The sequence below is a fragment of the Oryx dammah genome, unplaced genomic scaffold, assembly GCF_014754425.2.
Source record: "Oryx dammah isolate SB20612 unplaced genomic scaffold, SCBI_Odam_1.1 HiC_scaffold_16, whole genome shotgun sequence".
Lineage (NCBI taxonomy): Eukaryota > Metazoa > Chordata > Mammalia > Artiodactyla > Bovidae > Oryx > Oryx dammah.
Window position 1 is genome coordinate 3,602,175 of NW_024070200.1, and position 13,642 is coordinate 3,615,816.

The 13,642-nt window shown below is 46.4% G+C and overlaps 1 long non-coding RNA gene across 1 annotated transcript; it reads left to right on the plus strand.

Moving 5' to 3' along the window:
• Positions 1-2,593: 2,593 nt before the first annotated feature.
• Positions 2,594-7,308, plus strand: LOC120875178. The gene is made up of 3 exons (XR_005723833.1): positions 2,594-4,106; positions 4,593-4,860; positions 6,991-7,308. It is a non-coding gene; the product is annotated as an uncharacterized LOC120875178 (long non-coding RNA).
• The last annotated feature ends 6,334 nt before the right edge of the window (positions 7,309-13,642 follow it).

Below are 13,642 nucleotides of genomic sequence, written 5' to 3' on the forward strand. Positions count from 1 at the left end.
AGAAAAATCAAGAAGACCCACAGGCAAATTTCGAAGATCGCACGGCTAATTTACAAACAAGGGCGAAACAAAACGCTGAGAAACTCAGCGGCTCCAAAGACTGCAGTAGATGGGAAACAATTCGGAAAGCGGCCTCCGCGGTGAGTGCAAGCCGTGTTTGCTTCTCAGTGGTGATTTCTGAGGATTAATTTTGAGAGGGAAGAGGGACTTTACTCCTGTGTGTAGGATGGCTCTCCATCATGAACCGTTGTTTTAACGGACTAAAGAATTTGTTTGGCACACACTTGCTCAGAACCCAAGGGAAAAAAGCCAAGTTCCCTTGAGGCTGTCAGCCCCGGAGGACAGGAGTCAGTTTGAAACGTCTTAGCTTTAAGAAGGTGGCAGAATTACATAATTATTCACAACTCATAAGAAATTAAAATACCTCTTCCAAATATGAAGTTGTGAGATAACACAAACCACAAATTCTAGACTTTCAGAGAGCGCGTGCCTCGTTCGACCTCCTACGCAGAAACCCACAGCAGAATGTGTGCACGGCGAGCACGTGGCCGCGCTGCCCTCGCTTCCCCCGAGTCCTTCCGCGCACAGGAGGGTCCTTGACCAAGCACAGGAGGGTCCCATCGTGCACAGGAGGGTCCCATCGTGCACAGGAGGGCCCCATTGAGCACAGGAGGGTCCCTACGCCGGGCTCCTTCTCGATGCCTAGGGATCTCAAGACGGAGCATGTTGGAGAAGCAAGTGGTCATCACAAGGCCCTTGGGACCCTGGAGGAACCTCTGCAGGAGGTAAGGAACAGCCTAGAAAGTCCTTGAATAAAGGCACAGAACGATGGGACAGAGGTGGGGGGTGGGGTGGGGTGGAAGTATGGAGAAATGGTCACATGGGCCCAAGGAGTCTTTTTCTTGCGGGTGGGGGGGGGTGGGGGTTGAGGGGGGGCGCCCTAGGGGCACTGTGCACTCTCCATGTTTGTGAATAACTTTGAAAATCATCAATTCAGTTCAGTCACTCAGTCGTGTCGGACTCTTTGAGACCCCATGGGCTGCAGCATGCCAGGCTTCCCTGTCCATTACCAACTCCTGGAGCTTACTCAAACACATGTCCATCTAGTTGGTGATGCCATCCAACCATCTCATCCTTTGTCCTCCCCTTCTCCTCCTGCCTTCAATCAAAAGACCCAGCATCAGGGTCTTTTCAAGTGAGTCAGTTCTTCAAATCAGGTGGCCAAAGTATTGGAGTTTCAGTTTCAACATCAGTCCTTCCAATGAAAATTCAGGACTGATTTCCTCTAGGATAGGCTAGTTTGATCTCCTTGCAGTCCAAGAGACTCTCCAACACCACAGTTCAAGAGTCTTCTCCAACACCACAGTTCAAAAGCGTCAATAGCACCACATTAATCCAGGTTCACTTCGAAAGCTTATGTGCCTGCATGCTCCAGTCGCTCAGTCCTGTCTGATTCTTTGTGAGCCCACCAGCCTCCTCTGTCCACAGAATTCTCCAGGCAATAATTCTGGAGTGGGTTGCCATGCCCTCGTCCAGGAGATCTTCCTGAACCCGGGATCGAACCCGCCCTCTCTTTCACAGCAGGCACATTCTTTACCTCAGAGCCACCGGGAAAGCCCCTTGAAAGCTAATATCACCTGTTAAACACCTTTGGTGGATAAATGAAGCATCACTCACTCAGCCCCATTTTGAGGATCTGCCCTGCCTCACGCTCAGTACGAGGCCCTGGGGCTTCCAAGGCAAAGTAGCTGGGTTCCTGCCCGCAAGGTGTTTATGTCACTAGCAGGGCGGTCAGGTGCGGAAACCACCAGGGGTGGACTGGTAGGGGGGCACAATGGTCAGGAGGCGGGTGAGCCCTGGACTGTGGGGTGGGCGTGGGCTGCAAGGGTGGGAAACCAGGATGGTGTTTGGTGAAGGGGAGGCCTCGGGGGGCAGGGCTGCAGAGGTGGGGGGACCTGGTGACTTTGGGGGGTTTTGTGTGCTGTGCTGAGGGTCTAGGTCTGGCCATAGTAGGAGCTGGATCTGTGTCTCTCAGTTGGGGGGTCCTCTCATTTGGGGGTCCTGGAAACCAGTGCCAAAGGAATTTACTGGAGACAGAAACTTTACCATGTTGGGCAGGGGAGTGAGTGGGTTGTGGAGGAAGGTAGAGTTTTAAATGTGAATATCTTAATTTTTTTTTACATTGTTTTAAATATAACATTATATATATATTTTTCTTTTTCAAGTGGGGTAGATTTTTTGAGGATGGCAGCTATGACTTACTCCTCCCTGGGTCCACTGTAGTGCACAAAGGGAGTCCCCAGTTAATTGGAAATACTCTATGTCCGCAGAGTTTCAGTAGCAGTATTCTTCCAACTTTATCTTTCTCAATTTTAATGAAAGCCCATAATCTAGAATAAGGATATAGGCTTATGAACGTGGCCAAAAAGAAGCAAGGGATGGACCCCAAGTCTATCCAGTCTGTGTTTTCTCCACTTTTCTTCTGGGTGGGGGGACTTCATTGAGTCCCCCCACCCATACAGAAAGCATCTTATATTTGAGTTGCACGTTTAAAATACAAAATTTGAGAAATAATTGCCATCACATTCTACCAAATACCTACCGCCTACCAGAAGCATGCAGCATGTGTGGCTGCTGCCCTTTGAGACCTCATGGTCTAGATCCTTTGCTTAATGTGGTGGGAACTGGAGGAGATTGAATTCTCTGAAGAAATGATACCACAGAGGAGCAGCGGTGCCATCCTGTTTCTGTTTGGAAACCCTTCACGATTTCAGAGAACTAAGAGAAACATGCCACAATACAATGATTTTTTTTTTTATAAGCACAAGAGAGCTGTCTCCAGTCAGTCCCACCTGCAGAGAATTAACTAGCCTGCCAGCAACTCTGACGGTGAAGGGGTTAAAATAACAAATAAATGACTTTATTTAGACTTGAGCATTTCTGGCATTTTTTCTAGATTTTTTTTTCCCCCCACAGTATTTGATGTGACAGCTTTTGTTTGCTCACACTTGTCTCTCTTTTAAATTTCTCATATCAGCGGTAAAAGCTATTTCTTTTTTCTGTAACATCTTGAGCTTGATATCCAATGAAGGGAGAAATTGCTCTTGCATTGCTTGAAATTATATTATACCTAACTTTGGGGGGAGAAAGATGAGAGTAATTTAGATCTTCAGGCACTGAAGATTTTGCAGACAGGTCATCTGCAGCTTTATTGCTGATTAGTCATCCATAAAAGTGTTTTTACTGCGGGGGAGGTGTCGCCATTTCTAGTATGTTTTAGAAACGCTGCTTTTGAGGCCCATCCAGGGAAGGGAAAGACCGTTGTCCACTTTGAGGGCACAGCCTGGCCTTGATGGAGCTCTGGTTGGGAGTGGAGAGCCTCTTTGCCCGGAGGGACGGAGCAAGGGGAGGGGGCGCTGGGTCTCATCTTACCTAAGCCCATCAGAAGCATCAGCCTTGGGGCCACTGGCGTTTAGGCCGCGCATGCGCGGTTGCAGAGCCAGCCTCTGAAGTGGGCGGCGGGCTTCAGGTACCAATTATTTGTGCGTGGGGAAAGGTTCCCTGGAGAAGCCTGTCATTTCTGGACTTGGCGGGCTCACTTATAAACCATGAGCAAGCCGGAATTTGTTGGCTAACCATTTATAAGCAATTTTGAAAAGAAATGTGCTTCTTTCCTGACGTTTTCCTTATGGGAGTGAGAATCAGCCTGCTCTTCTGCACTTTCTTTCACACCCCAGGGCCCCTTCCAGAGGCCCCCATTTTCCAGAGGAATTCACTTACAAGCGCTGGCCTTTTGGCCACTCATACCCGAGAGGGGACGCACACAACTGGTTTGAGTGCCAGGAAATCTCCCCTCCTGCCACCCTTCCCGGGTGGGCAGGGGGTAAAATGCTTTGTGTAAATTTCAGGGCAGAGGGGCTCATTCTCTGATCCATGCCGTCTGGAGCAGCTGGTATTTCCTAAACTTTTCTGTGTATATCGTTGGAAGCACAGCGTTACCACTCTAAAGAGGGACACCGAGGAGCCAAATGCCAGTGGAGTTCTGTAATGTGGGCTGCAGTGTAAACTGTGGTAGGGTTGAACTGAGGACTCTTCTAGAAAAACCTGTAAGTAATTAAGTTCTCCCTCCAGCAAGGTAAAAGCTGAGTCTGAAGTCTATTAACACAAAGGAGAGTGAAACCTTTGTTGGTGGTTTTATATATATATATATTTTTTTCTTTTTCTTTTTTAATGTAAATAAATAAAAAATTCTGGCAAAAAAAAACACCCCCAAAACCCTCGTATCTTGTTACTGACTTAAGGAGAAAAGGAAAGATGCTGCCTTTGTTGGCTGCATGTTTCACATTGCTGAGGTCAGAACAAAACTTAGATTACCCTGTTTCAGCAACTCCCAAACCATGTTCCGGGGAATATAAGATATTTCCTGGGGAGGAGGGAGGAAAGATTTCATGGCCAGCTCGGTTTCAGAAACCTTCCATATAATTTCCCCTTCTCTGGAGATTCACAATGCTCTGTAGCTTGTTAAGAGAATGCTGTTTGCCTTGGCTTAACCCAGCACTTTAATCTGGTGTGACCAGAGTCCTTTTTCACAGGGCACCTGCTCCCATCCAAGGGGAAGTACTGCTTACTTCACCTCCAGCAGAAACACTGCCCACTAGCAACTGATCTTCCCTGCCTGTCCTTGTCTACGCTTGCTCTGTGGTTCTTTATTGACATCGGCGGTGTTCTCAGACTCTTGTGACACGTGTATCCAGCTTTCAGGAAAGACTGCATGCGCCTTGAGGACAAACACTTTTCCTGTATCATCTTTGTATCCCCAGCGTGCCTGCTGCAAGTATGGGAGCATTCAATTACTATACAGTAGGTCCCCTACTTAGCAACCTTCAAGTTGCGCACTTTCAAAGATGCGTACGTGCATTCGCACGTCCAGTCACTTGAGTTAGTTCACGTGTCTGGTGTACATTGTCACTTGAGTGCACCCTCTACGAGTGACTGTGCTTTTGTATACGTTACTGTATAGTACTGTATAGACTACCATAGTGCAATATCTTTATTTCAAACCCAGAATGTCCGGAAGCAAGCGTAAAAGCTGCAGTGATGTAGCTGCTACTAGTGTGCTTTTCAGGGTACTGTGTTATAAGGTTAAAAATGCTTAATTTTTGTGCTTTCTTGTTTTTTGTGTATTACTTGTGTGGTAAGCAGCCTGATTCATGAGAAGTGAGGCTGCTCAGCTGTGTGCGACTCTTTGCCATCCCATGTACTGTAGCTTACCAAGCTCCTCTGTCCACGGAATTTTCCCGGCAAGAGTGCTGGAGTGGGTTGCCATGGAAAGTATTATAACCTAGTACAGTATAGCACTATATAGCCCATTCTGTTAGTTGGATACCTAGGCTAACTTTGCTGGACTTACGAGCAAACTGGACTTATGAACGTGCTCTTGGAACAGAGCTCTTTTACCTGTAGAGGATTTGCTGTATGTTGAAAGCTAGTCCCAGGGTGGTTCATGGAAGGACACACACGCACTTCGGATCTGCTAACAGAGCAGAGGGTTAGAAGCAGGGAAGATGATGAGAAGGATCTGTGGAGCTAGTTCTGTTCAATTGCTTTCTCTTCCTGCATTTCATTTTCTCAGCGGAAAACACGTACCTTTAGAGGACTCTTTACCTCTCTCTGCAGTTGTAAGAATAAAACCATAAAATTTTTTTTATTGTAAAACTATTAGGAATGGATGGAGGTTCAAAGCAGATAGAGATTCAGTTACCTGGCAAGGCTGAGTCGGGAGCATCCCGTGTTTGGGGCTTTGAACAGAGAGTATAGGGCTTGGAAGAAAAGGCTTGAATTTTCACTGCCACAAGAAATAGGAGAGTGACCATCCTCTCTGAGGAGACTGAGGGCTGTCACCAAGAGGAGGCTGGCGAGACGGTGTGATGTCCGTTGCTTAGCATCGTGGGAAGAGCGTGGGCTTTGGAGTCTGGTGGTCTTGGCTCTGAATTCCAGCAGCTCTGCCTTTTTTTTTTTTAAATTGAAGTATAGTTGCTTTACAATGTTGTGTTAATTTCTGCTGCACAGCAAAGTGACTCAGGTATCCACAAATATGCATTCTTTTTTGTTTTTCCAGTATGGCTTATCTCGGGAGATTGGGTATAGTTCCCTGTGCTGTGCGGCAGGACCTCCGTTCTGCATCTGCATCTGCTAACACCAGACTCCTGGTCCATCCCTGTCCCCCGACCCCTACACCTTGGCAGCCACGGCTCTGTTCTTTATATCTGTGAGTCTGCTTCTGTTTCATAGTTGGTTCGCTTGTGCCACACTTTGGATTGCACGTATAAGCGGTATGGTATTTGTCTTTCTCTTTCTGACTTATGTGATTTGTCTTTCTAATTTACTTCACTTAGTATGATCACCTCTGGTTGCATCCATGCTCTTGCAGATGGCAGTATTTTGTTCTTTATTTATGGCTGAGTAACATTCCGTTGTGTATATATATATATATGTACCAAACTTCTTTATCCATCCATCTGTTGATGGACATTTACATGGCTTCCATGTCTTGGTTATTGTGAACTGTGCTTCCAACTACTCCACAGGAGCTTGGACTAGAGTTTCAGTTTGTTTTTAAGTGTTGAAAATATTTATTTTAAAATTTATTGAATTTTTATAGAGAGTTACATTAATTATTTAATTTTGATAATACCTAACTCATAAGATGATTGTAGTCTGTGTAGATTTTTGTATAGTGTGACTTGATTATGTTCATATAAGCATGGAACACGCCAGGCTGTTAGCATAGGTTATCTGGGAGAGGTGTCCCTTGCAGGACAGCCCCTTGAGGGCTATGGTGGCCAGCATCTAGGAAACCTTGGCTCCTGGGGTTCATGTGTTTATGTAGTTGCTACCCACCATGAATAGGGCTGGCCTGGGTAACCAGTAGGATATGACAGAATGAAGAAGGGTGACCTTTTTGAGGCTAGCTTATAAATGACATTGCAGGTCCCACCGTGCTCTCTCGGTTTTTGCTCTGGGAGAAGCCAGCTGCCTTGCTGTGAGGACACTCCAGGAACCCTCATGTGGTGAGGAATACAAGCCTCCTGCCAACAGCCCACACCAACCTGCCAGCCACGTGAGGCACCATCTTGGAATCAGAGCTTCCAGCCCCAGTCAAGCCTGCAGATGATGGTAGCCCCACCTGACCTCTTGACTGCCCTCTAAGGAGAGACCCTCTGCCCAGAATCACACAACTAAGCACTCCCAAATTCCTGATCAGCAGTATCTCTAAGATAATAAACATTCATTATTGTTCTAAGCTAAGTTCTGTGTTGCTTTGTTATGTTGTGATAACTAATACAAATTAGGGAGGTGAGAAGGCAGACAAAAAGTAAAAGTCTGCACTAAAAAACCAGAGAGTGCATGATATGATTTCATTCACATGAATTTTATATAAATGTGCATAAAGAAACCAGAAAAATATACAGCCACAGACTTGTAGGAATATCTGTGTTACAGTGTCAGTTGCCAAGTGGCAGATATAAATTACAGAATAATGTGTGTAGAATGAATCCATTTTGGTAAAAGCAAGCAATAAATCAGCCTGTTTACAGAAGGGTGTGGTAGGTTTCTTTAAGAGGTGAGTATAATCACCTTTGTATAATCTTTTCTTGCATTGTTTCACTTGTTATAATAAGCTTAAATTATTTTTGTAATTTGAGACTACGGCCCTGTGTTTAAAAATGAAAAAACAAAGTGATTGAAAATGAGAAGAAATGTGTTGCAGACTGCCTGGAATGCAGAGGCCTTCATTAAAGATCTTTTCTGTGCCATGGGCTAGTTTGGTGTCCATATCTGGTGGTCTGGTGAACTCTGTGGTCCATTTCTCAGACTAATGTGTTTAAGTCAATACATTAAAATACATAGGCTTACAGAGGAAACCCCTTCTGTTGAAATAAAGCTGCAATATGTTAAAAGCCAACCTTGTCATGAAGCAGTAACTCTATTAAAGCAACAACTTTATTAATATTTTAAATAAGATCCACTAAATTGAACAGCTCCTAGAATTTTGGAATAGTAATGAGCGTAAATGTTATTTGAAACACTTGGAACAACTTTTATGTCATAAAAAAATATCTGTGATTTCTACTTAATGGTAAAGTCACAAAAACTGCTGATATGTTATATTAAGATTTGCTGCCTAAGTTCATAACTGAAAATGAAATGTTAGTTGCTCAGTCATGTGAGACTCTTTGTTATTCTATTTTCTGTAGCCCACCCGGCTCCTCTGTCCATGGGATTCTCCAGGCAAGGATCCTGGAGTAGGTAGCCTTTCCCTTCTCCAGGGGATCTTCCCGACCCAGGGATTGAACTCAGGTCTCCTGCATTGCAGGTGGATTCTTTACCAACTGAGCTATCAGGGAATGCAAAGCAGCAAAGACCCAGTGCAGCCCAAAATAGTAAATGAATAATTTAAAAAAATGACATTGAAAACAATGCCAACATTAGTAGTAAAGGTAAATACTGTATTGTGAATGTATGTCTCAGATGAATACACACATATACCCCCCACATGCATGTATGTACTAGATTGCAGTGTGTGTGTGTGTGTGTAAGTCTCTCAGTCTTGTCCAACTCTTTGCGACCCCATGGACTGTAGCTCACCAGGCTCCTCTGTCCATGGGATTTCCCAGGCAAGAATACTGCAGTGGGTTGCCATTTCCTTCTCCAGGGGATCTTCCTGACCCTGGGATTGAACCGGGGTCTCCCACTTTCCAGACAGATTCTTTACTGTCTGAGACACCAGGGAAGCTCTTTAGATTATTGTAAAACAAAAACAGTGTAACAAAAAGTGGAAGGTTCCTGCTGTGGGGAATGTCCAGCAAACATTAAATGTTAGGGTGCTCTTGCCATTAAAGCCACGATTGAGCGGGATGGTCAACACACCGGCTGTGCTGCATGAAAGCTGACAGCAGGAGGGCAGCTGAGTGGTGCTGTTTAGCACCTGGGGGAGCATCCCTCAGCAGTGAGCACAGGTCACCCAGAGTTGGTCTTATCTGGAGGCAGGAGGGAGGGCTCTTGAATCCTCTGGTTTTGGACTGCCCGTGGGAGGGGCATTGGTTCTCAGAGGCATGGCTCCTGGGAATGGGGGAGGAAACCCTCTGGAGGAGGCAGCTAGGAGCACCCAACACTCAGCTCGCTGACCTGGTGAAGGCCTCTAGGCTGGTCACCAGCCAAGTCTGATGCATGGAGATCAGGTTTCCTAATAGAGGTCCCCGCTCTTGGAGGGTGAAATGAAACCTAATTGTTCCCCAAGTTAATTGCAACGTAAGATCCAAGGATTTGATTTGGAGTGTGTTATTTTTGGGGGGGAGGGGTGGTCTCATTGTTGTTGTTCAGTTGCTCAGTCGCGTCTGACTCTTGGCGACCCCATGGACTGCAGCATGCCAGGCTTCCCTGTCCTTCATTATTTCCTGGAGGTTGCTCAAACTCATGTCCATTGAGTCGGTGATGCCATCCAACCCTCTCATGCTCTGTCATCCCCTTCTCCTCCTGCTTTCAGTCTTTCCCAGTATCAGGGTCTTTTCCAATGAGTCAGCTCCCTGCATCAGGTGGCCAAAGGATTGGAGCTTCAACCTCAGCATCAGTGAATATTCAGGGTTGATATCCTTTAGGATGGACTGGTTTGATCTCCTTGTAGTCCAAAGGACTCTCAAGAGTCTTCTCCAATATCACAATTTGAAGCATCAGTTCTTTGGCGCTCAGCCTTTTTTATTGTCCAGCTCTCACATCCTTACATGACTACTGGAAAAGCCGTAGCTTTGACTACAGGGAACTTTGTAGGCAAAGTAACGTCTCTGCTTTTTAATATGCTGTCTAGGTTTGTCATAGCTTTCCTATGGGTGGTCTCTACCTCTTTTTATATAATTATATGCTGCCATCATTTCTGCTTTTTACAGATCATGAGTACTGAGTGCTAAGCTGCTTCAGTCATGTCTGACTCTTTATGACCCTATGGGCTGTAGCCCCGTAGACTCCTTTTTCAATGGGATTCTCCAGGCAGGAATGCTGGTGTGAGTTGCCATGCCCTCCTCCAGGGATCTTCCTGCCTCGGGGACTGAACCTGGGTCTCCTGCATTGGTAGGTGGGTTCTTTACCACTAGTGACACCTGGGAAGCCCAGTGTCACTCGAACGTCCCCTTTTATGTGGAATCTGGCAAGAATGCATATCTGTTGTCTGTGGCCTGGCAGGCTTTCACACTTATTTCCTGGAATAGGTTGTGCCCTATTTCAGCCAAATGGGACGGCGTAGTCTTCTGGGACATCCCAGTGGTGTTCAGGAAGACTGTCCCCACGGCTGCATTTGGTTGGCATGCTTGCTTGGCCAGCAGGTGTTGTCAGGAACACCGACGTTACTGTGGATCCTGAACTGGCCTCTGTTCAGTGTTTTGCAGGCTGCGTGTGGGTGTGAAGTCCTTTTGCCTCTCTGGGACCAGTCTGGAGGTAGTGGCATTTGAGCAAAGGTTTCCCGAGAGTGCATGTGGACAGATAGGACCGTTGGTATCACAGTAGCAGGAGAGGAACTTTTCTGAATGAAGAGAGAATACCCTGATGTACCAGCCCTCCCAACCTGGGTGTAAGTCATTAAAAGCATTGAGACTTCTTGCCCTCCGAGCATAGCGTCTGTTGATTTTCACTGTAGTCCGTGCTCATCCTGCCTGTGTGTGCTTCACCCACGGTTGGAAGGAAAGTATATTAGGAAAGGCCAGGCTGGGAGAATCTGGGTCTGGACAGTTTGTCCTTTTGTAAGAGTTCAAAGTTCTGCAGCTGTTTGTAGCGTGGCACACAGTGTCCCGAACTTCCCCAGGCCACACTGGTTGATCCTGTCCCTGGGTCATGCATGGACATGTTCATTGACCAGGCTCTTTGATGCCCTGGGTGCCACTCTCTGGCTGTCCCTAGTGCAGGAAAGGATGTGTGGGATGCCACTCACTGGTTGAATGTCAGGGGCAAGTCTGCATGAGACTCAGTGGAACCCAATCACGGTCCTTTAATGAATATGTGGTGCGTCCTCAGTTGCTTCAGTCGTGTCTGACTCCTCATGACCCTGTGGACTGTAGCCCGCCAGGCTCCTCTGTCCATGGGATTCTCCAGGCAAGAGTACTGGAGTGGGCTGCTGCGCCCTCCTCCAGGGTTTCTTCCTGACCCAGGGTTTGAACCCACGTCTCTTAGGGCTCCTGCATTGGCAGGCAGGTTCCTTACCACTGGTGCCACCTGGGAAGCCCAGAATTAATGTGTCAGTTCATCACATTAATTTTCCAGCTATCTAGTAACGAAGACCCCTTATGTGAAGATTCGCTATAGGCTAACAGTGCCCTGGTTCATCTATTTCTAGAAAAACAAAGCGAGGAAAAGGTAATGACCTAATCCCCATTGAACTTTGTGTCTTTCTGACGGTTTAAGAAAGGCTCAGTGCAGAACGCTGACTGTTGCAGACAAATCTTGCCCTGTTCCTTAGCAGATCATTGCCATCATCTATGGAGGTGAGGCTCTTCCAAAGACACAGAGAATTCTTATTTGTTTGCGTGAGAAATTGAGAAAGGGTGTGCGTCCTTTGGGGGGGCCAGGTGAGGGGTGAATTGGAGAAAGTGCTGTTTGCAGCAGTGGTTGTCAATGGTAACAGCTCTGAGGTCCCTTTTATACACATATTTTGTAATTCTCTGTGGTAAGTTACAAAATACAGCTCAAATTCCCTCCATCCATGAATGCTCTGCATTAGTGATGTGGTGGTGTTGCTCCTCTCATCAAGAAGCTGTGTCTGGGGAACGTCCCTGGTGGTCCAGTGGTTAAGACTCCGAGCTCCCTGTGCAGGGGGTGTGGGTTTGGTCTCTGGTCGGGGAAGATTCCACGTGCTGTGTGGTGTGGCCAGAAAAGAGAAAACAAAAAGAGGCTGTGTCTGTAACTGTACCCCTGGCATCCTGGCTACTCTTGTGATTGACCACGACCTTTAGAATGCCAGGGACTTGATGCTGGGTGGCTTCAGAGCCAAGGCTTCAAAAGTCTTTGTAGCATCTTCCTTCTCTGTCTTGGAACCAAGTCCCCGTGTCAGGAAGCCTGAGCTAGCCACCTGGAGAGGCTGGAAGGAGAGCGAGGTGCTCGGGCTAGGTCCCAGCCAACTGCCAGACCCGTGGCCATCACACCCAGCCAGTCCCAGGCTAATGGGCCAACTAGTCTCAAAGGCAGCGTGTACTCTGCCAGCAGTGGTGGTGTGCGGTCACTGAGCCCTGTCGGACTCTCTGCGACCCCAGGCTTCCCGGTGCCACAGCATGCTGAAGCTGCTGTACAATTGTGCTCATTACACGTGCTAGCAAGGTACTGCCCCAGATCCTTCAAGCTAGATTTCAACAGTATGTGAATTGAGAACTTCCAGATGTACAAGCTGGATTTAGAAAAGGCAGAAGAACCAGAGATCTGCCAGTGTGCTGTAGAGCAAAGGGAAGCCGTTCCAGCTGGGTCCTGCCCAAGTGCCAGCCCACAGAATCGTGAGCAAGATATGATTGTCTAAAGTCACTAAATGTGGGGTAGTTTTTATGCCCCAGTCGAAAACTAATCTTCATTATTTATTTTCTTTGAAAGCCATAGGTTCTATGAACTACTACACATGAAATTAAAAAGAAAGATGTAACACCTTGAGTGTAATGCAAAAGGAAAAATAGGAAGGTAAATCAGTGATGTGCGAGTCCTCAGGGTCGGCTACGCTTGAAGTGGAGAAGCGTAGAAGGTAGCTGAACTCGCCACACTGTTTCAAGCGCAAGCTGCTACTGTGGGGCTGAGTCACATAACCCGAGGGCCCGCCATTGTGATGTCGTTTTCTGAATTGGTGATCAATTCTTGGCTGAGTTCAGCAAACAAAAAATAATACTTTACCTCTATGGGCATGGCGGTGAGATTCTTAGCACATTAATTTTACATTAAAACTGTACCCCTCAAACCCTTTGTGTATGCATGTAATTTTAAAGTGTGAGTTCTAGTTGCATTCTTTTTTATTTTAATATTTTTTTGCTTAGAATAGTTTTATATTTAAAACATTTTATTAACTTATAGTTGATTTACGATGTTGTGTTAATTTCTACTGTATAGCAAAGTGATTCAGTTTTATATAAGTGAATGGCAACCCACTCCAGTATTCTTGCCTGGAGAATTCCACGGACAGAGGAACCTGGTGGGCTGCGGTCCATGGGGTCACAAAAAGTTGAACACGACTGAGTGACTAACACATGTATGTATATATGTTCTTTTTCATGGGCTTTCCAGGTGACTCAGTTCAGTTCAGTTCAGTTGCTCAGTTGTGTCCAGCTCTTTGCCATCCCATGGACTATAACATGCCAGGCTTCCCTGTTCATCACCAACTCCCAGTGCTTGCTCAAACTCACGGTCATTGAGTAAGTGACGCCATCCAATTATCTCATCCTCTGTTGCCCCCTTCTCCTCCTACCTTCAATCTTTCCCCAGGGAAAGAGTCATTCTTCGGATTAGGTGGCCAAAGTATTGAAGCATCAGCTTCAGCATCAGTCCTTCCAGTGAATATTCAGGACTGATTTCCTTTAGGAAATAGGCTGGTTTAATCTCTTTGCTGTCCAAGGGACCCTCAAGAGTC